The following is a 27,717-nucleotide window of genomic DNA, read 5'->3' on the forward strand; positions in this document are numbered from 1 at the left end:
TCATTTGCTTCATCATTTGGAATGTGCTACCTATCTCATGATCACTTGATAAACTAGGTTAGCACTTAGGGTTTTATCAATTCACCAAAACCAAACTAGAGTTTTCACCTAGCAACCTAAATTTGCTTAGGCCTATTCTTGTTGGATGGACCTAAGAACATGACTTTCATCTTTCCACTAGAATCATTTTTAAGCATGTAGTGAGCATTGAAAGCAAATGGTCTAGCATGCTTTGGCAAGGGTTGTGGTGGTGGAGTTTCACACTCATGAGCAAAGTGATCTTCTTGTCCACACTCAAAGCATCTCTTTGGCTTAGGCTTTGACTTATATTGTTGTTGATGTTGAGCTTGAGCTTTCTTCTCTTGATTTGCCAAGAACTCAATACCACTTCTATTCATCTTCATCACGGTGTTCATAAGTAGCTCACTTTGAAGATATTAGCCTCTTGTGAACTTGCTCAAACCGGTCTTGAGATGTTCTTTCTCCAACTTAAGTTTCTTGTTTTGTTCTCTAAATTCATCATGATTCTTCTCCATCTTGAGTCTCTTGTTCTCTTCTCTAAGCATCTCATTCTCTAGAGCCATATCATGATCATTATCAAGATTCTCTATCATAATTGTGTTGGTGGTTGATAACTTTTCAAGATCCTTCTTGAGCTTTTCATTCTCATTTTTGAGCTTGACATAATCATCATAGTTGTCGGACTCAACCACTTTCTTGCCTTTGCTACTAGAACCTTGCTCAATGCTCTCAACAATCAAGTCATCATATGATGTGGCTATATCAATCTTAATAACATTGTTAGTAGCATCATGCGGTTCATTGGACAATAACTCATGAGAAAGAACAAGATTGTCATGATTAATCTTGAGATTGGTGTACTCTTCCTTTAGCAAGTTGTAACTAGTAGTGAGCTCATTGTGTATCCCCTCAAGTTCATCATGTTTTTCTCTAAGCTCCCTTTTAGAGGTTTTGAGCTCCTTGAGTTTGGATGACATAATTTTACTCTCTTCTCTAAACTCTTCACTAGCTTTTTCGGCTATGTCATACTTTGCTAAGAGTGAGCCATTCTCAAGTTCTAGCTTCTCATTTTTAGCTCTTGTATTTCTAATAATTTTAGTGTATTGGTTTAGCAATTTGACAAGATCATCATAAGAAGGTGATTCAAATTCTTCATCACTATCACTACCATTCTCATCATCACTAACATTGTCATCACCACTACTATCATCATCATTTTGTACCTTTTATTCACCCTTGGCCATGAGGCATAGGTGTGTAGAGGATGATGGCGGCGTTGTCGGCGGAGATAGTGAAGAGCCAATCACAAGAGCAGCCACCTTCTCCTTCTCATTTTTACTTTCATCATCAGATGAGCCACTTGATGATTCAATGTCCATGATCCAATCACCAACAATATAAGCCTTGCCATTCTTCTTCTTCTTGTGAAATTCCTTCTTCGTGCCATCCTTCTTCTTTTATGACTTGTTCGTCTTCTTCTCATCATCATCACTTGAGCTATCATGATCAACTTTTGCTTTACCCCTCTTCTCTTAGCTAGCCTTGAATGTCAAATCTTTCTTCTTGGTGGAAGAAGAGCCATCTTGTGGAGTGATGTGCATGTACATCTCATGTGCATTGATCTTCCCCAATATTTAAGTTGGCATAGCGGTGGAAAGATCACATTGATGAAACACCGTCACAATATGCCCATACTTGTCAATAGGGAGAACGCTTAAGATCTTTCTCACAACATCGGATGGTTGCATTTGAGTGAGTCCAAGCCCATTGACCTCCTCTACAAGAACATTAAAGCGTGAATATATTTCATTAGCGCTTTCACTAGGAAGCATTTCAAATAAATTAAGCTTCTTTATCACAAGGTGATTGCGTTCCTCACGCTCACTCTTGGTTTCCTCATAGAGCGTATAAATGTCCGACCATAGTGAATGGGCATCTTTGTGGTTCTTCACATGGTTAAAGACATCCTTGCAAAGGCCTCTAAAAAGGGTGTTTCTAGCCTTTGCATTCAACTTCTCGAAGTGAACCTCATCACCTTGAAGATTGATGGGATCCTTAGGTTTTGTGAAACCTTGTGAGGCGGCTCTATGCACTCCAACATCTAAAGCTTCTTGGTACGCCTCGATGCAAATTTTTTTAATAAGGAAAATCATCTCCCTCAAAGATGGGAGGGGATCCATCCCCGTGGGATATTTTGCTCTAGGCGTTAAGCCTAATTTAAGGAGCACGAGGCTCCGATACCAATTGAAAGGATCAAGATGCCCCAGAGGGGGAGTGAATTGGGCTAATTCTAAATTTCTTGCAATAATGAAGCCCTACACTTATCCTATTTCACATCTTGTGCCTAGAAGTGTTTCTATTGTTTTACCGCACAAAAGTTTTATACCCTAGGTTCAAATCCTACTCTAGCATGTTAATTCTAAGAATGTAAAGAGATGAATTGAATTGCTGAAATGTAAATGCTCAAAGTAAAGAGAGGAAGAGGAACACGGTGATGTTTTTCCGAGGTATCGGAGAGTCGTCACTCCCTACTAGTCCTCGTTGGAGCACCCGCGCAAGGGTGTAGCTCCCCCTTGATCCACGCAAGAATCAAGTGCTCTCTACGGGCTGATTCTTTGACACTCCATCGCAGTGAATCGCCCATAACCGCTCAAACCATGACTTGGGTCATCCACAATCTCCGTCGGATGATCACCAAGCTTCCGATCACCACCGAGCCGTCTAGGTGATGGCGATCACCAAGAGTAACAAGCACGAACTCTCACTTGACCCAACCAAGCTTAATGAGAAGAGTAGATGCACACTTGCTACTCTCTATACACTAATGAGGTCCTCAATCTTGAATTAGCAAATCTCAATCACCCCACTAGGCTCTTGCTCTCCTTTGCACACAAAATGGTTTCCTCAGCTGAATAAATGGGCAAAAGAGCCTTAATGCACGAGATGGAGGGGTATAAATACCCCCAAGTCAATGAACTAGCTGTTATCCTCCAACTCAGCAAAGTCGGGGTCACCGGACAGCAAGGTGGCGCACCGCCACCCCCTGTCCGGTGCCACCCCAATGGTTAGTGTTGAACTAGTCGTTACTGGGCTGGCACCGCCACCCTAGGGGCGGTGACCAAGCCCTAGATTCCCTCCTCTCTGGAATAAAGCGACGGTGGCACCACCACCCCTAGGGCGGTGCCCTGTCCGGTGACCCTCCCAGCAAAGCACTGAGTCTCTAGAAAATTATGGCGGTGGCACTGCCACCCTGTAGGGTCGAGATGACGACTAGAGGGGGGTGAATAGTTGTTTCTAAAATTTAATCGTGTCGGCTAACTAAAACAAGTACGGAATTAAAATTATCGGTCTAGCCAAAACTACATCCCTCTATATATGTTCTCTAGCACCTTATAAAGATCTTAGTTAAGCAACAAAGATGTCGGACTAGCTAGAGCTCACCTAACTAATTCTAAGAACAAGGTCAGACAAACTTATTCCACTAGTACTTCAAGCAATGAGGAAAGCACCTGTACATGCTAGTAAGCGCCGCATCGTCGTTCGCGGGCCTCTGCGGCGGCCCATTTTCAGCCGCGTACGCGTGTGGCGTTTGTCGCGGCGGCCGCAATCCCGTTTGTCGCTGCTGCCTTGCATGGAAACGAGAATAGTGACGGGTTGTGTACGTGTGTGTTCATTTTCTTATTTACTTTACAAATTTTTTTTAGTGATTCATATATTAGCTAAAAAATATACATAAATTATACAAAAATACTATGTATCGTTAGGAATATGTGATTGATTTTTTTTAAAGCAGAATATTTGACATATGGATATGTGCAGCGGATCAATTAAAAGGTTTGACATATTCCTAACGAAAATTTACGTATGGCCAGACTTAATATGGCCACATATGGCCTTATTTACTTCACGGTTAAGTCTGGCCATATGTTTTAAAAACCATATTAAGCTCTAGATTTTATCACAAAATACTATGTATCGTTAGGAATATTTGACATATGTGCAGCAGGCTCGTCGGCTCGCGATGAACCGGGGAACAGTAGCAGGAGGAGGAGGAGCCTCAGAGCTGAAGCTAAAAAGAATTCCAGCGTGTTCCCAATGCAGGTGAGGTACAACCGCAGCATATTGGCCTGCAAGAAGAGATGCTCATTACCCCAGCGCTGAATCAAAAATTATTTCTTGTTCTATTTATTATAAAAATGTAGAAAAAAAAAAGATTCAGCACGGTTTCAAATCCAGACCTTTGAGTTAAGTCACGCGCGTCCTAACCAGCTGAACCGCAATGGCATTATTGCATGTTCCTCGGAATAATCATACTTCTTTCATTTCAAATGCCAAGAGCTATAGGGTAACAGCTCAACGCTGAGATCTACGGCGCCGAGCTCGGCGCCATAGATCTTGGTGTCGAGGCCTTGTCCACGTCGACGCCAGATCACCGCCACGTCCGATGCCTCGTCAAGACCTCGACGCCATTAGCCATGGCCAAAAGCCATGGTGCCGAGTTCAGAGTCTTAAACGAAAACCAAACCATCGTCTATTTGTGAATATTTTTCAAAAAAAAAGAGCGAAAAATAAAAAAAAATCGGCACGGGCGGCTACTTTACCGGGGACGGCGCCCACCGAGCACTACAATACAACTGCCCTCAACGTCTCAAACGTAGGCAGCATCCGCGCACTGAGACAGAGCCAGAGCCTTCACCAGTTGAGCGCGCCACCGGCTCGGCACCGCAGCCAGCCAGAGCACGCAGCACGCAGAGCGCCATGGCGTCCGGAGGCGAGCACCACGAGGAGGAGGAGGACTACTATGGCGACGCCGCAACCATAGGCGCCCTGCGGCGGCTGTACGCGGGGTACCCCTGGGCGGACGTGGCGTCGCTGGGCTCGGAGTCCTCCGGCCGCGCCGTGCGCGTGCGCGGCGCGGCGCAGGCGGCGCGTGGCGTTCCTCGTGCTGCGGCAGGACGGGGCCACCGTGCAGTGCGTGGATGCCGGCGGCGGCGCTGGCGGGGACGGCGGGATGGCGCGGTTCGCGGCCGGGCTGAGCCGGGAGTCCGTGGTGGACGTCGCCGGCGCCGTGTCGCTGCCGCGGGAGCCCGTCCGCGGCACCACCCAGCAGGCCGTGGAGATCCGGGTGGAGAAGCTCCACTGCGTCAGCAGGGCCGTCCCCGCTCTCCCCATCGGCGTCGACGACGCGGCGCGGAGCGAGGAGGACGTCGCGAGAGCCAAAGCTGTAAGCTCCTGTCTGCTCTGCTAGTACATGTGCTGTGCGCGATGAATGGTTCACTACTTCACTGCAAGCATGTGCATGTTGACAGGCAAGGGAGCAGGTGGTTCATGTTGGGCAGGACAAGCGGCTGGACTACCGGGTGATCGACCTGCGCACCGCCGCGCGCCAACCAGGCCATCTTCCGCGTCCAATGCGAGGTCGAAAACGTAAGCTCCTCATCCGATCCGGAGACGACGAACTTGAATGAACAAAAGATGCATAAATATGCTAAATCCAGCTAGTTCTTGATACAGTATGTATGTACTACTCTGTTTTAAATTATAGTTCATTTGACTTTTCTGATCTAAAGTTTGACCAGTTGTCTTATTTAAAAAATTTATATAAATATAGTCAAATTTAAGTCATTTTTAAAGAATTTTTTTTATAAAGCAAGCCACGATAAAAAAAAGATATTTTGCACAAATTTTTAAATAAAACGGGTGGTCAAATTTGAGGTAAAAAAATCAAACTAACTATAATTTGGAACCGATTTAGCAACTCTGACACCACTGCCCGTCCCAAACAAACCGTCGTGCACTATGTATAGATCTTCAGGCAGATGTTGCTGTCGGAAGGGTTCGTGGGCATCCACACGCCGAAGCTGATCGGCGGTTCGAGCGAGGGCGGCGCCGCCGTGTTCAGGCTGGACTACAACGGGCAGCCGGCGTGCCTGGCGCAGTCGCCGCAGCTGCACAAGCAGGTGGCCTTGTGCGGCGGCTTCGGCCGCGTCTTCGAGGTGGGCCCCGTCTTCAGGGCCGAGGACTCCAACACCCACCGCCACCTCTGCGAGTTCGTCGGCCTCGACGTCGAGATGGCGCTCAGAGACCACTACACCGAGGTCAGGGTCATTGCTTACGGCCCTGCCCGCCCGCCCGGCCGCCTCTACTGTCTGTGGCAAAGCTGCTAGCTATTCACATGTACACTGAGTCACTGACACTCTTCTTCTTCTTCTCCTCCTCCTCTTGTTTGCGGAAAGCAGGTGTGCGACGTCGTGGACAGGCTGTTCGTCGCCATGTTCGACCACCTGAATGACAAGTGCGGCAAGGAGCTAGAGTCCATCCAGAGGCAGTACCCTTTCCAACCGTTGAAGTACCTGAGGACGGCGCTGCGCATGGACTACGACGAGGGCATCCGGATGCTGCAGGAAGCCGGGGTACACGTGGACCCCATGGGCGGACCTCAACACGGAGGCGGAGAAGAAGCTGGGCGACCTCGTTCGAGACAGGTACGGCACGGAGTTCTACATGCTGTGCCGGTACCCGTCGGCGGTGAGGCCGTTCTACACGATGCCGTGCCCGGAGGACCCGCGCTACAGCTGCTCCTTCGACGTCTTCGTCCGGGGCGAGGAGATCATCTCCGGCGCTCAGAGGGTGCACGTCCCGGAGCTGCCTGCGGCGCGGGGCATCGACGTCGCCTCCATCGCCACTTACGTCGACGCGTTCCTGTACGGCGCGCCGCCGCACGGCGGGTTCGGCGTCGGGCTAGAGCGCGTCGTCATGCTCTTCTGCGGCCTCGGTAATATCAGGAAGACGTCGCTGTTCCCGCGCGACCCCAGGAGGCTGGCGCCCTGACATTGACACCCATCTGATGATCTCATGGTGTTGTTATCTCATCTCATCCATGCGAATCTGTATGTAATGAATAAGCAAACATGTATGTACTCGATCGCCGATTGGATTTCGCAAGTGCAACTCTGACAGACTACATCAGTTTTCACACGAACGAAAAGAGTCTATCAAGCGACCTGAATCTAGCTACATTATGCACCCCCTTCAATATACATTATTAGAACTACTAGGAGCGCTGCGCAACTCCTGAACATAGCTAGTAGTTGATTGATGGGGGGCACAGGCACTACTGCTTATTGCCAGCCCCCAGGACCCGGCACCGGTACTCACCCAGAGCCCAAATTGGGAAGATGTTCCTGTACTGGGAGTAACTGATCATGCAGTTCTTGTTGAACACTCCTATGATCTCCTGTGTTAGGCAGTGCAATTATAGTTAGTAAATAACAAAAGGGTGAGAGAAGTTGAACTTAGATTATACTCCGTATGATTTATTGCCTATTGGAAGAGTGAACTAATGTTAGTATCTCTGATTTGTGGACCGGCCGGTTGTTGCTTACTTGCTGAGGGAATTCTCCGCCGTCTAATTGCAAGTTGATCAAAACCTTTGCTGCTCGGTGTAGGGGTGTTGGATCTCTCTCAGCCTGCAGTATGGACGAGATTTAAGTACCATTCTGAATGCGCACACCGGATCAGAGTATCCAAAGCCACAGGCTAAGTAACAGACCTGTCCTGCATCAATTAGTGCCAGCATGGCCCAACTAGTGTTCACTGCATGAGCTCGGTTGCCTTTGAGATTGGTGTAAACCTGATTCAGTGTGTAAAAAGATGCATGGTTAATGCAAAGGTCTTTCAAATTCCAAGAATCAACACCGCACCACTGTTTTGCTCACTAGCATAGCATGTTAGCATATCAACTGCTACCTAACCTACTCGTACCAAACCCTTGAGATAAAATGATGCACTCTAACTGCTGCTATTTTAAAGAAACTGGTATAAGTGAATTTACCTGGTCTTGAGATGACAAGTAACTTTCTCCCCAACCACCGGAAGGAAGCTCTTTTGATAACAGAAAGCCGCATGCCTTTCTGATTGCAGGACTGTTCTCAAATGTTCTACCAGCAGCAGTTAGTCCCTTCACACCGAACCAAGTGCCGTACGTGAAGCAAACAGCCCAAGAGCCATACCTGTTGGAGACTGATAAACATGTAGAGGATTATTTGGTACTTTTTAGTTCGCATGGAGTCCAGATACTGACCATGAACCGTCGCTTATCCTCAATGAAATTGGCAGCTTTGCTGATACAGTTGTCCACCTCTTTCCTGCGATGCCCAGGGTAGAGTTTTCTGAATGATGTCAGGGCCTGAATTGCTGCTGATGTACATTCAACATACCTGCAAAATTAAATGAGTTTTATGTTGTCTCAGTTTGTTTTATAAGTAAAAATCAACACAGTGAAAAAGTTACTGCATCTTACGGGTAATCAATCATAATGTCCCCAAACGTCTCAGTAGGATTGATAAGCTGAATAATTGAAGAAAGAATGTCAATATAGATGAAACGTGAAAGATTCAAGGAATGCTGATGAATTATACTGTTTTGAAACAAAGCTAATATCTTATCATGTATTTCTACTCAACGGCAACAATTAAGAATTCCACAAGTGGCCTGAGGGGTCGAAGAAGTTCATCCACCTACCTCCAGCCAGGCATAAGATCTTGTGAGTTCATATGTCGCGAAACCACCATTATCATTCTGCAAAGGTTAACACAAACCGATGAGACATGGTCCCTCTAATGGATTTATTCAAAACACACAAGAACAATGGAGATAAAAAAAACACCATAGAATTTAAAAGAGATATATGACCATAGTATAATATAAGAGGGCTGCTGCCAGTTCAAGAGTCTTGTTTTCCACAACGTACACAATGTTTACAAATTTACACCGACCATTTTGTTAAAAAATGATTCAATTGCAACAATTGTGAGAAGATAAAGTGTTGGGCCATGTTTGTGTAATGGGCCTAGCCCAACCTAATGTATATGTATATAACAAGACAAGCAATACAGAGAACTCTAGAAGTTCTCCATTCTTCATAAAGAAAAAAATCAGGATACTTACCATATAAGACATCAGACAACTGACAGCATCATAAAACCTATTAGCTTCCACCGGTTCGCCAACAATCTCAGGAGAAATCTCTGATAACAATAATGAAGCCTGTAGTCAAAGAAAAGATGCAATTAGGTTTTCAAAAAAAAGAAAAGAAGCAATTAAATATTTAAAACATATAATTATGACAACATGCTAGACACTGTACTATAATACTGTCAAGAATACTGGCACATACAGGCCAGGGAACAAAACTAAACCTTATTAGCTACGTGAGCATAAATATTTGCAAATTTGCCACTCTCAGCATTGCCATATAGTTTGATTAATGTAGAAAGAGTTTATAGATGCTGTAAGAACAAATGATCCTAAATCTCAAAAGAAAAAAATTTAAACACCTAAAGTAAAATTCGTTATTGGTAATGCTGATGACCGAGTTCACCTTTAATCCTTCTGCAGTGCAATCAGATACAGTCCAACCATTATCAGCAGTTGAGAAGGGCCATGCACCTTTAGACGTGTGGCGGTACCAGTCATTCAGATCACCAGGGCAGTCATCAAGAACCTTTTGTAATGAATAGCCATTTATCAGTACTGTAAATGGACCTAAGGTTGAACCATATATATATAGAATAAAAGGCACGTCAAATGTACCTGAGAATTCTTGATGTAGTTGTGTGCTAGTTTAAGGGTGGGACCAAAGTCTTCAATAAGGTTAGTAGCCACAATGGCTTGAACTGCGAAAGTTGTATCCCAAAGTTGGCTACCATTATAACCCTACAGTAGAAAGGGCTGGTTGGATTGAAGATGCCAAAACAATTGCCAATCCCATTAAGACACAACAAAATATTATATGTTGACAGGTTTGTTGTTGCAGTAGCTGCCTAAAAGGAAGTTAATTAAGTAAAAAGGATATGGGCCACTGAACAACAATAATCACCTGCATCTTCATGCCATCTTCAGCTAGCCACAAGTAATCATAGACTCGTGGAATGTGGAGTTTGAATGCCTCCGACTTTGGATCTTCAATCCAACAAGCAAGCATATTTAATACCTGCATAGAATTTCTTGCTGCAATCAGCTGAATAATATTAAGATATAATCAAGAAATAATATGATTATTTAATAACATGGTATATACTAACGATAAAAGTTTCACAACCTACGAGCATAAATCATACATCATCAAATTTGCAGAAATGATTTAAGTCAACAGAAGTGGCTAACATAGCCAGAAATAAACTATACTTAAGACTGAGGAATCTAGCCTGGACATATCAAGGCACTAAGAATTTTGTTTTTAGTTACAGTAGTCCCTCTGTTCAAAAATAAATCAAGAGTTAAATGCACCAACGGTCCTTGAACTTGTAAGCGAGTATCACTTAGGTCCATAAACTCTCAAATTACATTTCTGAGCCCCTTATGTTGATTTTTGGTTCATCGTAGGTTCATATTGCTTCGTCAATGCTATTGGCCATGTTCGTTTCGCTGAAAAGCCATAGTTGAAAGTACTGTTCGCTGATTTGTTGTGAGAAAAAAACACTGTTCCTTCGCTGAAACAGTTAGGCTCATAAGACAAGCAAACATGGCCATTGTGCTTACGTGGAACACCAACATGTCATGTTTATTGCATTTAACCCTTCCTCTTCTCTCATCTCTTAAGAATGGAATCCTTCTTCTCCTACTCTCTTCTTCTCCCATGACTGCACAAGCTTGTCGTCCCCTACCAGCATGCGCCACGGCCAGGACACATACCCACAGTGGCTCGCCCGCGCCAGCGACCAAGCTCATGTATACCCATGATGGCTCATCGCCCAAGGCCACACCCATGGCGGTTTGTCCACAAAAGTGGCTGAGGTCGCACCATCCCGTGTGGCTAAGCTCACACCCACATGAGGGTCTGAAGGTGTAGAACTGACAAAAGACCACAACCCGCGCGCCAAAGCACTGCAGCTTGAGACTCCCACACAACATCCAAATCCGCTCCATGCTGCGTGCCTCCTACTCCATGTGTCTCCTACCGCTCGGCCCTTCTTCGTGCCACCAATCACTGCTTGCCATGCCTCCAGCCAATGCCCACGCACGCACCTAGAGCCACCATGTGCCACCCATCCCTAGCTCAGCCCCACCATGCCCCCACGCTGTCCCTTGACATGTTGTCATGCCACTCAAGCAAAGTAGAATTGACGAAGTAGCATGGACCCACAATGAACTGAAAATCAACATAAAGGGGCTCATAAATGCAATTTTAGAGTTCATGGATCTAAGTGGCTCATCCTTATAAGTTTAAGGGCTCTTGGTGCATTGAACTCATAAATCAACTTCTAAAGTTGTCCTAAGTAAAACAATTCAATGTTTAACCAAATTTATGGAGAAGACTACCGACATCTGTGGCACTAAATAAGAAAATTATGAAAATATATTTCATGGTTTATCAAATGATGTAATTTGGTGCCATAATTCTATAAATTTAGTCAAACTTAGGATAGTTTGACTTAGGAGAATTCTAAAGGTTGATTTATTTTGGGACGGTGGGATTACATAAATGTTGGAGAATAAAGAGAAAGAAAAGTAATTCCATGATTTGAATAGATCACTCAAGTACTATCTTGTTTGGCATAATCATATGATGTTACAAAGCACTGTGATTGCATGTAGTGGGTACAATTAGCAAAATCATGATTAATTTTGGATTTGTGGCGTATAATACATTTTCACTAATTGCATGACATAGATCACATGACAATCATAATGCATGAAGTGGTGGAAGAACTAATAAATCATAGAATCAACAACAATTATTTTAGTTCTCCTAGACAATTCAGGAGGGAAGTAATGTGAGAAAAAAGGTGAAGATGATATGGAGGAGGGTTCATTATTGTAATGCCATAGTTGTTTAAGCCCGTAGAAGCTAAAAGTTAAAGGAAGCGCTAAAATCACAAAATACTATGTTTTTATTTCTGATTATAGAGAAAATAAATCTATATTAAAGTCTCTAGCATATGGATATGACCATGTTGTGCTTGTAGAAAGAGTATGACAAAATAAAACTCCATCTCCTTTTGTAAAGGTTCAACAAGCAAACATATATAGCCCTCAATTTACCTTGGTTATAGGACCAATGCAAATATATCGAGTGTTCTCATCCTCGTAGTGAACGTGTTGCATGACAATTTCTAGAGCTTTCTCCCTCAATTTGCAACCAGGCCAGCGCATCATAACTGGTTCAACAAATTTATGGAGAGTTGTCCATAAGACATCTTGAACGAATGGGTGCGGACGGTACAGATCTTTCTGCAACATAAATGTATCAGAACTCCTTCAGACAGAACAATCAGGATCCAAAATGGGCTCCTTATAGAACAAGGAAGATAAACATAAAAGTTCCTTTAAGCTTCCAGAACTAAGCAACTTTTTTCAAATAGCATCACTTTCTGGTTAATGGGTGCTATTAGGGATGCAAGTTCCACATGGTTTGGGTCATTGGGTCAACTAAAAACTTGCTTAAATGAATTAGAATGGCATGCAACATAATTAATTTAGGAGGAGAAATGAACTAAGGTAGCTGACCCACAAAACACCCTTGGGTAGCCACTCATCCTTAACTTTTATAAACAAAAAGGAATTGAAGATACATTATGTGAAAGATGGATCCCATACATACTACTTAAGTATAGATCCGTACCAATTGGCCCCATCGTGGTGGTAACTTACATGTTCTCATGAAGTTACTGCCATCATTTAAAATTAATTGTCAAGTTATTTGACTTTACTATTCAAAAATAAGGGAAGTGAACGTATCTAGGCCCCAATTTGGTGGTTGATGAGCACAAGTGCTTGTAGACTAATGTGTATTTTGCAATGGATATTCACATCGGTTAGTCACACGAATGGCCACGGTGTTTTGGCCCTGTAGACTTGTGAAGTGTATGCAGCAAAGGATGTTCATGAAGACTAAGGACTCATGAGTTCATGTGTATGCTTGATGCTCATAGACACATGATGTGGAGTGTATTAGGGCTTTGCTTTATCTTTGGTTGTACTGTTAAGTGGGGTCCAAGGCATGCATCTTGAGGAAGTTCAAGTTAGAGCATTTTGTATGCACAAAAGGCTTACTCCATTCAAGATCCAGGCATAAGTGGCTCCATTGGATTGGTTTCAAGTCAAGGATCTCAAAGATGTTAAATTGGTTCAAATCCAATTTGAAACGTGCTAAAAAATGCACCAAAGTGTGGGCTGGATGATAGGGCTGAAACTAGGTAGATTGTCGGCTTATGACATTGTACCCCCTAGTTAGTTAATGACTTAGCCTCAGTACTAAGTGGTTGTCATATGATTCATTGAGACTTCATGACGCATAGCATATCATACACCATGGCCTATTCCTTAACTTTGGTTAAGTGGCCAACTATTTGATGTGGGTTGTACAATCCGGTGGTGACAGTGTAACACCTCGGCAGATCGTCCAATGAGTACAACTTGACTTTGTGACAAGCTATCTAGGTTACTAGACTATGCTGTATGATCCAATGAAAACTCCATGACTTTCCAGTGGATCATCCACGTGCCAACATTAACTCTGTGAAAAGATTGACTAGGGCTCTAGACTACACCGTATGGTCTGGTGTGCCTCTGTGACACACCAGCGTATCATACAATGGGAAACATTCTAGTATACTTCATACCAGCTGTTACTTGAAAAGGCCATATTAGCAACACCGTATAATTTGGCATCGGTAATGGTGGTCAATGGATCATTCGGTGGTCTCTGTTAGTCAACTTTTTTAATGGCTAGTAGCCCCTTAACCCTTTATATAAGTGAAACCCTTGGCTCATTTGGAGCTTCTCTTCAAACCCATCATTCCTAGCACTTACAGAGATAATACTAAAGCAATTGAAGAGCCATCCAAGTCAATAAGTGAATTTACGAGTTAGCCTTGAGTGCTACCGGTGTTCTTGTTTGGATTCCTTCAAGTCAAAGATAAAGATTTGTTACTCTTAGTGTTTGTCATCACCTAGATGGCCTGGTGGAGGACTTGGTGACCTTCTTCTACGGAATTCTTGTTGAGGAGGCTCTGAAATATGTACATTTCATGAAACTCGCCATTTCTAAGTGGAAAAAGGGTATTCATTAATGGAAGAGAGTGCAACCATGTTTTGTGACTTTTGGTGCTCCAACATGAATTAGGAGGTTGTGGCAACAACCCCATATTACTAGAAAAATCTGGCCGTCTCTCTGCTTTTCACTTATTCTTGCATTACTTCTTGTTTAGCTTGTTGAGTGACAGCTAGGATTGCATGATAAAGTGATTAGCATAGCTTTCTTTCCTGGTACTAAGGATAATACTCTTAGTGCGAACTCTTGCTAAGGACTTGTTTAGCTCGATGGCCCTAAGGGTGTCCTATGTGCTTTTGTAGTAATCTTAGGTGCCACAATGCTATGGGGATTTAGACTTTTCATAGACTAATGTTATTGCTTTAAATTTTTAGAGCCCAAATTCACCCTCCTCTTAGGCCCTTTGGGTTCTTACAGGATGAAGAGAGCAAGATGACATGGTGGGCATGTGCCCATTGTTAGAGAATGAACAACCAAATTCTATTCTAGGCCCAAAGGGGCAAATATACAGTGTACATATGCAAAGAAGCCCTCCAAGTAGAGGGAAAATACATATACATCCTATACATCTAACACCCCCCTCAAACTCATGGTGGATCTACGACACTGAGTTAGGAGAGCAAAAATCTATGTTGGGCCCGTGTTTGTGCCTTGGTGAAGAAATCCGCTAGCTGAACTTCTAAAGGCACATGGTGGAGGGTCACAACCTGATCATGCACCTATGATCTCATGTAGAAAGCATCAATGCCAATGTGTTTGGTGAGTTCATGCTTGATGGGGTCCCGAGCAATACTGATCGCAACGGTGCTGTTAGAAGAGAGAGGAGTGGGTGCAGAGACAGGCACACTAAGGTCCTCAAGAGCCATCATAGCCATGTCACCTCTATAGTCACAGTTGCCATAGCATGCAGCTCAGCCTCAACACTCGAGCGAGAAACAACAGTCTGCTTCTTGGTTTTCCATGCAATCAAGGAAGAGCCTAGGAAAACACAGTAAGCTGAGAGAGAGTGGCGATCCATGTGGTCACACACCTAGGTCATATCAGAGTACACCTGAAGCTAAAGAGAACTAGAGCAAGGAAAGAAAAGGCGGTGAGAGATAGTGCCATGAAGATATCGTAGAACACAAAGGAGGTGAGCATAGCGGAGCTGGGTAGGAGCCGAGACAAACTGACTCAAGATGTGGACAGGGTGAGTAATGTCAGGATGGGTGATCCCAAGGTAAACATGGCTCCCAACAAGCTGACGATAACGAGTGGGATTAGCAAGTGGTGCACCGTCAATGGGTCTTAGGTGAACACCAAGCTCCATAGGAGTATCAATAGTGTGGTGATTAGTGAGAGTAGCACGGGAAAGGAGGTCCTGAGTGTACTTCTCCTAAGAGAGGAAAATACCATCAAGGGTAGAGGTGGCCTCAAGACCAAGGAAGTAACGAAGAGGACCCAAATCAAACATCAAAAATTTCTCACTAAGACGCTGCTTCACAAATGCACTGTGCTAAGAATCATCACCCATGATGATCATGTCATCGACATAGAGAAGAAGAAGGGTGCGACCATGAGGAGAAGTGTGGACAAAAAGAGTAGGATCGTGGTCATTAGGCTTGAAGCCAGCATCGATGACAACAGAGGAAAAACACTCAAACCAAGTCCAAGGAGCTTGCTTAAGGCCATAGAGGGAACGACACAACTGACAAACAAGACCATTAGGCATAGAGTAACCTAGGGGTGGCTACATATAGACTTCCTCTCGGAGCTCACCATTGAGGATGGCATTCTTGATGTCCAACTGAGAGATCGACCACTAACGAATGGCTGCAACAGCCAGAAGAGTCTAAATAGTAGTCATATGAGCAACAGGAGCAAAGGTCTCATAATCAATACCATACTCCTGTTGGAAACCCCACACCACAAGACAAGCCTTGTAGAGTTCAAGAGAGCCATCAGAGCGAGTCTTGACCAGGTGATAGGAGTGACATTAGAAGGCAAAGGAACAAGATCCCAAGTACTAGTATGCTCTAGGGAAGCAATCTCCTCAGCCATAGCATGCTACCACTCCTGATGAGCGACAGCCTCCCGATAGGTCATGGGCTAAGCCAAAACGGCAGTAGTGAAACCAAGGCGATCGGGAGGATGAAGGGTGTTGCGGTCACGAAGAGCATAGAGAGGAGGAGACTTGGGAAGAGGTCCAAGGACAGACGAAGAAGAGTCAAGTGGCAGCGTAGATCGTGGATGACAAGTGTAGTAGTGAGTGATATCATAGGAAGGACACACCGGTGATGGGGCAGGAGAGACCAATGGTGGAGAGGTAGGAGGTGGAGAAGAAGGATGAGGTGACAGAGGTGGGGAAGTAGGAGAAGGTGGCAAAGAGGATGGAGATGGTAGCGAAAGATACCACTCAGGTAAAGTAAGGAACAAGAGGGACTCAGCAGTACTAGAAGGACCAAAGGAGGGACAAGGATAATACGGCCGAGACTCATCAAAGGTGACATCCTAAGAAATCCTCATTCGATGAGCAACAGGGCCATAGCAGCGATAACCCTTATGTTCCATACTATACCTAAGGAAAACACACTCAACAGACTGAGCAGTGACTTTGGTGCGCTCATGAGGTGGAAGAAGGACATCACAGACACACCCAAAGCAACAAAGATGGCTATAGAAAGGAGGGGTGCTAAAAAAATGCTCATAGGGAGTGTAGCCCTGGAGAACAGTAGAGGGTTGGCGATTTATGAGAAAAATAGCCATAGAAACCGCCTCAGCCTAGAAATGAGGAGCAAGCGCAGAAGAGATCAAGAGAGCACGAGTAGTCTCAAGAATGTGGCGATGCTTTCGCTCAGCAACACCATTTTGAGCATGAGCACCAGGACATGAAAACTGGGCAAGAGTACCCTGCTCAGCAAGATAGGAGCGATGAGTAGTAGAGATATACTCACCAGCAGAATTAGCACAAAAAACTCAAACAGAAGAGTTATACTGAGTGCGGATCATGGTGGCAAATTACTGGTAAATAGAAAGGAATTGACCATGAGAAGACATCAGATAAATCCATGTAAATCTTGAATAGTCATCAATGAATAGAACATAATATGATTGACCCCCTTTTGAAACAAAAGGTGCAGGAACCCATACATCAGAGTGAACAAGATCAAAAGGTCTCTGAGACTTAGACTCACTAGAAGGATAAGGGAGTTGGAACTGTTTGCCAAGTTTACAACCCATACAATGGAAAGCAGTGTCACCAGAGATAGGACCTAAGACACCACTACCAACAAGAGTGGACAATCTAGAACCAGAGAGGTGGCCAAGACAATGATGCCCATGTGCAAAAGTAGAAGAAGACAAAGTGGTGGATGCAGAGGCTGGAGAACTAGGTGATGAAGGAGCCAAGATAGGTGAAGGAAGACGCAACCAATGAAGCTCCCATAGGCGTTGTGAGTCCTGATGCCTAGGCCCAGTTCCCAACAAATGGCCCATACAGAGGTCCTGAACACAACAAGAATCAGACTCAAGGATTATGTGACAGCCATGATTAGTGATGTGACCCACAGATAACAATTGCATGGTGAGTTGTGGAACATGCGAAATAGTAGGAACATCAAAAGAAGATGTCAAAAGAACACCTCTCCCAGCAACAGGAAGCAAAGTGCCATCTTCAGTGCGAACAAATATAGGAGGATCGAGGGAAGACACAGAGAACAAGTGTGTTGAATGGGGTGTCATATGAAAAGAGGCACCAGGGTCAAGGAACCATGGGGATGCTGTACCTGATAGAGGAGGAGGAGGAGTGGAACTAGAAGCCTAAGCAATAGTCCTAGAAGTAGAGGCCTGAGACGCAGTAGTAAGGTGGTGAAATAGGGCAAGAACCTCCTGTTCTATTGTAGACATGGAACGAGTGTCTTAGGAGGGCCCCTAAGAGGAGTGCCTACCACGACGCCTCTGTCGGTCGCGTTTCTTCTTGCGACAATCCTTCTTCTCATGGCCATAGAGCTTGTAGTAGCCACACTGAACACCAGAAGGTACCCCCATCACCACAGGAGAGGGCTGAGACAGAGGCAGGGGAGACCTATGGAGGTGTGGCTGCCAAGACAAAGGATTGTGGTGGAGTGCGACTCACACCCCTAGCTCGAAGACATGTCTCCTTAGCTCGTAGCTCAGGCATCACCTCTGAGAGCGATGGGCACGGATGATGAGTCAGTAGTTGTGCTCGAACAGTCTTGAACTTGGGGCAAAGCCAAGAGAGAAACTCATGAAGGCAAAGGGTGTCTCTCTAGTCCCAATGACAATCACAACACCGACAAGTACCACCACCACAGAACATAGTGCCCAAACTATCCAGACGATGCTAGATAGCTATCATCTGAATGGTGGAAGTCCTCGACTAGTAGAGTCAAGCTGATGAAAGTGACTGAGCCTCCTAAACAATAGCAAGGTACATTGCCTCAGTTATGGATCTCATAACTAGCGATGGAGGTGATCCCACATGAGGTGTGAGGTGGCGAGACCTCTGAGGGACTATGCGAGATTGATCTCCATGCTCGCAAGTAAGATAGCCTTGGTAGATTTCTCCTCAGCGTAGCCAAGTCTCATAGAGACCAAGATTAGACTTGGTAGCTCTCCATCTGAGCCTCAAATGCATCAAGTAAAGCACACTTGGCATCATCATCAGCATCTGGCGGATATGTGGGGCAGTGTGGGGAGAATAGGACATGGAGGATAGATTCCGATCCCCCGTAAGGTAGCCCCACAGCAGTTGTCCATCCTTGTGGACCTTCGTATGGAAAACAAAGTCACCCCAATTTGTGCCATTGAAAATGATGGGACACTTAGGGACAAGAACAGCACCAAGGCGCCCGGGAGATGCCATGGGAGATGAGAAGGAGGCGCTGTTGTTGTTGTTTGTTTTTTTTATTTTTTTGGGGAGGGTGAGGGGGAAGCACAGAGGAGGCCCAACCTGCTCGCAAATCACGCGAGCGCAATAGATAGGCGCGGCTATGGGTAGAGGAAATAGAGGAAACCGCATGAGGATGCAAGGGGCACGCAGCACACGCACACGGGCAGAGGGAGGTGGCTGACGCGTAGGGGCGCGTGAGCGGGCAGTGCGGGCTATGGTCACGAGCGGGTGGTGGGCCGGCGCGCAGGGTGCGCGCGAGCGTGCGGCGTGGGGGCGCAGCAATGGCACGTGAGGTTGGGCAGGCGGCTGGTGCACAGGCCGTGCGGCGTACGGCCATATGGGTCAGCGGGATTGGTCTCAGCAGAAGGTGAGGAAACCCTAGCTCTTTGATACCATGTTAGAGAATGACCAACCAAATTCTATTCTAGGCCCAAAGGGGCAAATATACAGTGTACATATGCAAAGAAGCCCTCCAAGTAGAGGGAAAAGACACACCCATGTCATGGATGATGAGTGATTGTCAAGTCAAGATGATTGAGCTTTGGTTGAGTTGGTTCTAGAGTGATTTGAACTAGCCAAGGTATCAAGTTGGTTTGTGTTGTGCAACATGTCTCTTGGTTTATGAATGTCCAGGTGTTGAGTGCATCGAGGTGGCCAACAACAATGTAGAAGGTCAAGCGAGGAGTTTGGGTCGATGAACCACAGGGCGATGAAGACTGGACATGAAGGCTTGGACCAAGGGACTAAGAGGCAGAAGGATGGACCAAGGATGACTAGCACTTGGCGCGATGACAAACAAGAGCATGTGCAAGATGGTGATGAAGGCATCACTGACCAAAGTCAAGGCTAGAGTTGGACCAAATCAAGGAGAGGCATCGCACGCACTTATATTGGATTGCTGGATTGATGAGGACATGGAGGACACACGTCAACATTGGAGGGGTTGCATACCAGGTACATGGCCCTAGGGTTTGTTAGTTTCTCCTACAAAACCGATGGCGGAGTGATTTTTGGGTTTGGGCCTCAAACACAGGAGAGGATTTTAGGAGTGGTACATGGCATCATTAGAAAGCTTGCATCGAGGCAAAGCGACTTTGTGAAGGGCCCATGGCCGTTCGATGCATGGAAGACCAATTTGGACCATTTTGCCCATAGTGGCCAAGTGCTTCATGTCTAAGCTTAGGTGTATTCTAGAATGGTAATAGCCCTCTATAAATAAGAGGGGAGGCTGCTCAAGACAGTGATCCTTCTACCATTTGTTCATTTCCTTGGTTAGCTCGATGCTCTAAAGATTAGAGCAGTTAGGCTAGAGAGGGGTGAGATTCCCTCTTAGGCTAGTTTCTCACAAAAGTGGGAGAATGTTGGGAGGATGGCTAATCTGATGTATATATGAATTCATGACTGATTTCAAGTGAAAAAAATCTTGTTGAAATCATCTCATGTGTCCCCATCCCGTTGAATCATTTGGTTTTCTTCCCATTTGTGGATTTTTATCACCTTTTCTTGGTAATTTTTTGAGGAGCAATTGATATGAGTTCTTGGATGGTTTTGAGGTGGTTCTTAGAGCCTTTAGACATGAGTACATGATAGGATTAACCCTAGCACCAAATTCCCCATGATTGGCTTCCAAAATCATTCATTTTCTTCTATAAAATCCTTGTTTTGGTGATTTAATTTATTTGAGTTGGGCATCTTTTATTGTTGTGCTCAATCTTGATGCTAGGACCTCAAGGGAGCATATCTAGTGTTGCCCTTCAATAGATTTTTCATGAGAATTGAAATTGAGTTTTATTGAAAATCACAACTTGAGAAAGAGCAAACTTCATGGTGAAGCCCTGATCTTTTTGTCAAGATCTCTTGGAAATGGCTTTCCCATGGGCAGGCAAACTTTGTGCAAAATATTAAGAATTTTGGAGTTCATTTGCTTGGATTTTTCCTTTTTTGCACAAATTTCTAAGCTAAAATCTATCAAAACTAGCCTAGCCGGGTTTGGCATTTCCAGTGGGCTGATAACCATGAAACCAGACTAGCCAAGTTAAGTGTTCCATTCTTTGCTCGTTTGACTCTATATCTTCCTCATCTCTTTCCTAAGGTTAGTAGGCCCGTTGTGCCTATGTGACCTTGGCGAGAGTTAGAGGATTGGATTGGTGTTTAGAACATAGCTTACATATCACTCATGTCCTCGGTGAGAAAATTTTGAGGATCCCATTCACCCCCTATGCCCTTGTTTGGTACTTTAGATAGTTTTTAAGTATGAGAATACATAGAAAGAAACCTCTTTAAGCTTTTTGACACTTTATATATTCTATATACTTAGTATGAGTCAAAGCAATGTTCACCAAATGAAGTCACTATTAGTGAAGACTGACGTTTACCTCTAATTTCAAATATGTAATCCACCTCAGCTTGTATCTTGGGCAACTCTTTCTAGATTACCTGGTCTGTTACTCTTTCGAGTGGCATTATTTAGTACCCACTCCTATGCAATGAAAAATTAGGTGGGGAAAGTATCCTTTCTCCTCCGTTGAAAAAAGCCATGTTTAGCCAAAAAGATTCTTGAGAACGTGTTATTTAGGCCCTCTTTGGCAAAAGAAGCCAAAATGGGCCTTCACCCCATAAGCCCAAAAAGCCATTGAAGCCAAAGAAGCCACGTTATGCTGGCTTCACCTCTACTTGTAAAAATAGCTTCAACTCTCTGGTTCTTCGATCGTGAAATGCTTTTTCTCGCGAAGCTATTTGGCATGACTTCACTTCAAGCCACAAAGAAGCCAAACCTAAAGCCACTCAAAAGCTCTGCCAAAGAGGCCCTTGGCATAGATTGGGTTACAACAAGGTTGTGCCAGCAACTAAACATACTCTTTTGATAGTGGGATTTCTGAACAAGGAGTAAGGACAACCTTGGCTAAACAGGATCAACTTGTAGACTAATAGATAACTTTGTGTCACCTCATGCAATGAACTCGTACAAAATTTGGTCCATGTGCATCAATGCCCATGAAAAGGTTATGCAAAAAGTTAACAAACCTTAGCACATAGATTGCGGACCTTGTCCCAATCAATCTTGTTATAAGGGTCTTTGAAAATTTCCTTTCTCAAATCCAACACAAGTGGTGTGATTCAGGCCGACAAACCTCTTCCCATAAATGTAGCACATAGGCAAATACAACATTCGACAATGACACCACATCCTCCCTACAAGACAATTGTAAAATGCTATAGCATATCAGCAAGAAACAGTAGAGAACCATTTATTGATTGCTGGTCGATTGGCCAATTAAAAATGAAAAAAGAGGATGATATATAAATGATGAATTTTGTGATATAAGATCAATGGCGATTGAAATATTCAATTAAGTCATACTAGATTTATGTACACAGAGGAAAAGAAAGCAGAACCTGGGTGAAATGGCAGGAGATATGGCAATAGCCATACTTCTGGTGGGACCGGATTGTTACCAGACCATTCAAATACACCAAGTATCTTAAATAAGCCAGGTAATTAAAATGAATCAAAGCAGATCCAAGAAAATGGAAGGAGCTAATAAACAAACAAATAAGAGTTAATTCCCCACCGAAAGCCAAAACTTGCCCCATGATGCTATATATGTTGCTCCACCATGGTCTAAGATCCAGTTTCGACCTTTCTCCATGGCCCCATCTCCGCTATCTGGTCCCTCTCCAAGCAATCTCAAAATAACATAGGTTAGTGCTGAGCCAAACATGGTGCTCGGACCCTCAATGTGCAAGCCCCAACCGCCATCTTCATTCTACACTTGCAGTGACAAAAATTACATCATATTTAGCCATTATACGGATGAGAAATTTCAGATTGAATCCTTGCCTGATGGTTATAAAGATATCGGCGGATCTCCTTTTGGTGTTCTGGCGATAGGACAGTGTTTAGTGCTCCAATCACATACAATGTTATGATCTATGTATAGGATAAACACAATCAGTAGTTGTTTTGTAAACCAAGAAACATGAAACGTCCATATAATCTAAACATTTCTTAAAAAGCATCTAAATTGGTATTCACATTTAATAAAAAAATATTGGCGGTCACATACAACATATATAATGCACAAGTGAGAAAGAAAAGAAATAGCACAACTTCATCTTAAACACATGACAAAATTAAGCACATAATTAGTCATAGGAATGCATATCCAAGTGAAGTAAAGAAGTTGCATATCACTGTAGAGTTGGAGGAGGTACCAAGCCTGACACGAGGAACATAGGACCACCATAGTCCCCAGGCCAGTGCCCATCGTGTGCCTGGATAGTAGAAAAACGGTTGATTGCCCTTCTCAAGGTAGTCGACACGGCTTCAATGGTAACATCTTCATGCTCATCTAGTTTGATCGTCGGAAGGTCCAGCTGAAGAGGATTTTCTTTGGCGAACTGGATGCAATATGTAAGGAGAGAATATATATTCCAAATTTACAGGAAAGCAGAGCACTGAAACAGATTGCAGAAGAAACCAGGCTAGGCTAGAGTGTGTGTGTACGTGTGTGTGAGTGAGTGAGTGAGAGAGACAGGTCTCAAAAAAGTGTGAGTGAGTGAGTGTGTGTGTGTGTGAGAGAGAAAGAGTCTATTCTGCACCCACGCACAGTCAATGTGTGCGGTGTGTCCACCCGAGTTTGCAACTTACAATGATAACTAGTTGCAAGCACTGATTACTGCTCTATTGCAACTAGTGTGTAATCCATGTTACAACATGAATTGTAGTTGCAAATACAATGAAATCAGAGTTGCGATTGCAAAATTACGGAAGACAGCTGCTCAGTTGCAAAAATACAAAAGACAATTGCAATTCTGATTTTCTTGTTCTTTAGCACATACAACAATTGCAACTGATATTGTTGAAGTTGCAATTACAAAATTATGGAAGATAGGTAAATTGCACAAGTACATAAGACAATAGTAATTTCTATTTTGTTAGCTACAACAACTGCAACTGATATTGTTATTAAGTTGTAACTGCATCACAAATCAAATTGCAACTCGGAACCGCCTAGGTGTAGCTACAAATTGGAACTAACAAATTGCCTAGGTAGAAAGTACCAACAAATACTAAACCCAATTCTCAATAATACTAGAAAATACTAAAAGTACTAACAACTATCAAATCTAGTTACTAGAGAATACCTACAAATACTAAACCAAAATCCTCAAAAACACTAGGAAATACTAACAAATATAGACAAATACCGACAACAATCAAATCTAATTACTAGAAAATACCAACAAATACTAAATTCAATTTCTCAAAATTACTTGGAAATACTAACAAATATGGAGAAATATTGAAAAAAAAATCCAATTCGTAGCGACCCTAATTAGTATGCCTGAAATGACCCCTAATCAGTTTGCTTGCTACAACCCTAGTCAGTATGAATGTTGCAACCCTAATCACAACGCAAGAGTATATATAGGAGACCCTGTTTGAGAATTCTAAAAAGTAGCAACCTATGCAGGTAAGCATATGGTATGGTAAACGCATATATACCCGTTGTGGCCATAATCGGTATCCCTACTCCAGCTTGTAATCAGTATAACAGGAATAATTTTATTTACTGCACCTCTAGCACGTGGATGGACCCACCTTTTTTTTTTTGAGCCTACCCACCTTTAATTTGTGTTGTTGGGTTTGCGCGGGAGGACGACAAGGACCCGAGGTGGAGCTGGTTCGGTTTTTTTTAGCACGGAAAGTTGTAGTATCTGTACTCTACACACCATACTTATATCACCACACACGTATATCCACACCTTTAGAAACTACAACCTATACACCTTAAACGTTCTTCTGAAGATTACCGAAATCACACGAGCCTCGTAGATGACGGGTACATCGTAGTCCTATTATAGCGCCATGCGAGTATCCAGAACCTGGAGAAAACAAATATAGGGAGGAAACAACCCCGGTGCCACACCTGGCCGATCCACAACTGACATTCGAACGCGGGTGGGTGGCCTCCACGACGGGAGCGCTCACCGGTGCGCTACAAGCGCGTTAGCGGAGCTGGTTCGGTTGGATTGGGCATTTGGGCTGGGCTGGTGACTAGTGTCGAGTGGTTACATACATACGCGTGTCACACTGACGATAGCCCGATCGAAGAAAACAGGCTCGATCAGTTTTTGCTAAAAAATAACATGCTCGATCAGTTCGCGCGCCTGGTACGAAAGGCTAGACAATTTTGCTAAAAACCCCCCGAAAGGCTAGCTACTGGAAGTTAAGCGACGGGACCCACCTGGATGCGCATGAGGAGGTCGGCGCTGTGCTTGAGGTGGTGCCTGCCGTCGACGAAGGCCCGGCGCGCGGCGTCGACGGCGGGGTCGGGGTCGGCGGCTGCGTCGAACTCCCAGACCTGGCGGCCGACGTGGCCGTTCTTTGTGCGGAGCCAGGGCCAGGGTTCCCCGCCGGCCCCCTCCTCCGCGACCCGCAGGCGCCACATCCCCCGCCCCCGCGCCTCGTCCGATCTCTCAAATGCAGCGGGGTGCCGCCGGCGGGCAAGCGCGACCACAGGTCACAGGCTGCCGTTTTGTCTTGTTTGTTTCGTGCTTTCCTTTTTCGATCTGCATGTGGTTTTAAATGGCAAAATTGCTCCATTGAGTAACACCTCCGCTAAAAGTAGCTTTTTTGGATGCGTTCGTCCGTCGTCCATGGGCATCTTTTCACAACGATTCCAGGGTTGACCAATATCTTCTTTTTTTGTATATAAAGAATAATAAGGAGTAGGATAGGATTGGAGTCGCTTTCTAAATCTGGTAAATTAGTGGAGTATCAAAAATCAGTTACCACTTCCAATGATAATCAGCTAACCCGTGCTCGTTCGTAGCGCGACACCGCCACGTCCTGCCCCGCCTCGCCGCCAGCGTGCCCCCGTGAAATTTTGTCGAAGCGTAGAAATGCTCAAATTAAAACTCCAAGGAAAATAACTAATCCTCTATATGAACCGGCAAATTTCTGATGATAACTGACTGAAAAGAAGCCACTGCCTAGTAATCGAACCATTTTCTGTATTCCTAATCGAATAGTACGGATGAGCTGCTAATAGAATATTACGGATGAGATGCTAATAGAATATTACAGGATGAGATGCTAATAGAATTAGCATCGGATCACCGATCACATCACAGCTTCAGCATCAGCGGATCAGCTAGCCTCCACATATTCTACTCCCCATTTGGATTATTTATATCACTGGCTGCATCAGCGGATCAGCCTCCACATATTCACCATCAGCGGATCAACACCTGGCATGAAAGGTTGATGGTGGCTGCAAAAACAAATTTGTCCAACCGAAAACTGCTATTCAAAACATCACTGCAAAAAAAAATATATTGCTGATAACATGGACAGGGACCAGAGGCCAAGTGAAGAGGCATGGGCATGCAGAACAAAAACTGTCAATCGAGTGATACCATGATGTCATGCGAAATATTACCTGCTACATTGAAATAGTGAAAGTATATTTTACAGAGTATTTTGGTCCTTTTAAACAACAGGGAGAAAATAAATAAATTAGTCCTAATATAGTAACAATGCTTCAGCCAGGTCATCAAACAGACCTATTTATATAAGACAAACTTGGCACCCATGGCATGAAGAAGCAACAATTGAAGGAATCACATTAGGATAATCAGCAAACCTAACATTAAACAATGGCTCCAACTATTAAATCTTATAAAACGCGCAGCACAATCTCAAACTTTACAAAGGGTACTACTCTTTGATCATGACTGACCTCTAACTGAAAATTGAAAATGAATTATGAAGTTGAGACAGAGAAGGCTTACACATCATACAAATAGATATTGACCACTGAGGCGATGTTTACACGGCGTGTTCTTCTAATCAAAGTAGGACTCTGCATGGATAATTTTATTCTGCTGGAGGCACTGCCTTTCTAGAAATATATGAATTTTCATCCCTAATCTGTCATCACACCCTGACTCAGCCATGTCTTTTCTGAAGCCAATTTAGAGATGAAGTCCTAGAAAAACATATGATAAATAAACTTAGAGAAGCAAATCTGGGAATATATAGACCCTCCTAGAAACAATTGTGAGCCTCTGCACCCACTAAAGGTTTAGCAGAGTAATTTACATCCGGTCTAGATTCAGATTAGCAGACTTACCTATATCTGCCATGTAAGTAACTTTGGATCACTATATGTATCCAAGCTCGTTTTAGATTCAGATTAGATGGCGATTGGCAAGTAAACTCTAATCTCACAACAATGGGGAAGCAGGGCGATTTTACATGAATCCTCGTACCAGGAAATGACATGAAATTGGTAAACAACTAAAAAATGATTGCCCAAATCAAGCAATCGGGAACGGTCGGCTGGCCGGTTGGTCAGTCCGGGGGTTTTCTCGATCTGAGAAGATCTCTTCTTAAACTGGAATACCCGGCCGCTGTCTAGCCACCGCGGATCGAGTTTCAAATCAGCAATCAGAAAAATCCCTTTCCTTTCAAACTGTCCATCCACATCTGAATGATTGAAATATAGCATCGTACCTGTAAACTGCAGTGGCGACATGGACCTCTTCACCCATGGGCCAATGGTGTAGCATAATGATGGAGACGATGAACGTACGAGAGGCTGCTGCAGCCTGCTCCCATGGGTGCACGGGGGCACTATGGGGGCATGAAGACCTACCGTCCATGCCGATGGGAGAGAATGGAGAGCAGGCAGCAGTTTAGCTCGGAGGTGAGTTAGAGGTTAGAGGCTGAGGACACGAA

General features: G+C 44.2%; 2 pseudogenes; one reads left to right on the plus strand and one right to left on the minus strand.

The window, feature by feature from the left end:
• The first annotated feature begins 4,898 nt into the window (after positions 1-4,898).
• LOC136466644 (aspartate--tRNA ligase 2, cytoplasmic-like) lies at positions 4,899-6,899 on the plus strand (annotated as a pseudogene).
• A 220-nt stretch (positions 6,900-7,119) lies between these two features.
• Positions 7,120-25,603, minus strand: LOC136466643 (cycloartenol synthase-like; annotated as a pseudogene).
• Between the last annotated feature and the right edge of the window lie 2,114 nt (positions 25,604-27,717).

Source organism: Miscanthus floridulus, chromosome 7, assembly GCF_019320115.1.
Source record: "Miscanthus floridulus cultivar M001 chromosome 7, ASM1932011v1, whole genome shotgun sequence".
In the NCBI taxonomy this organism is placed as follows: domain Eukaryota; kingdom Viridiplantae; phylum Streptophyta; class Magnoliopsida; order Poales; family Poaceae; genus Miscanthus; species Miscanthus floridulus.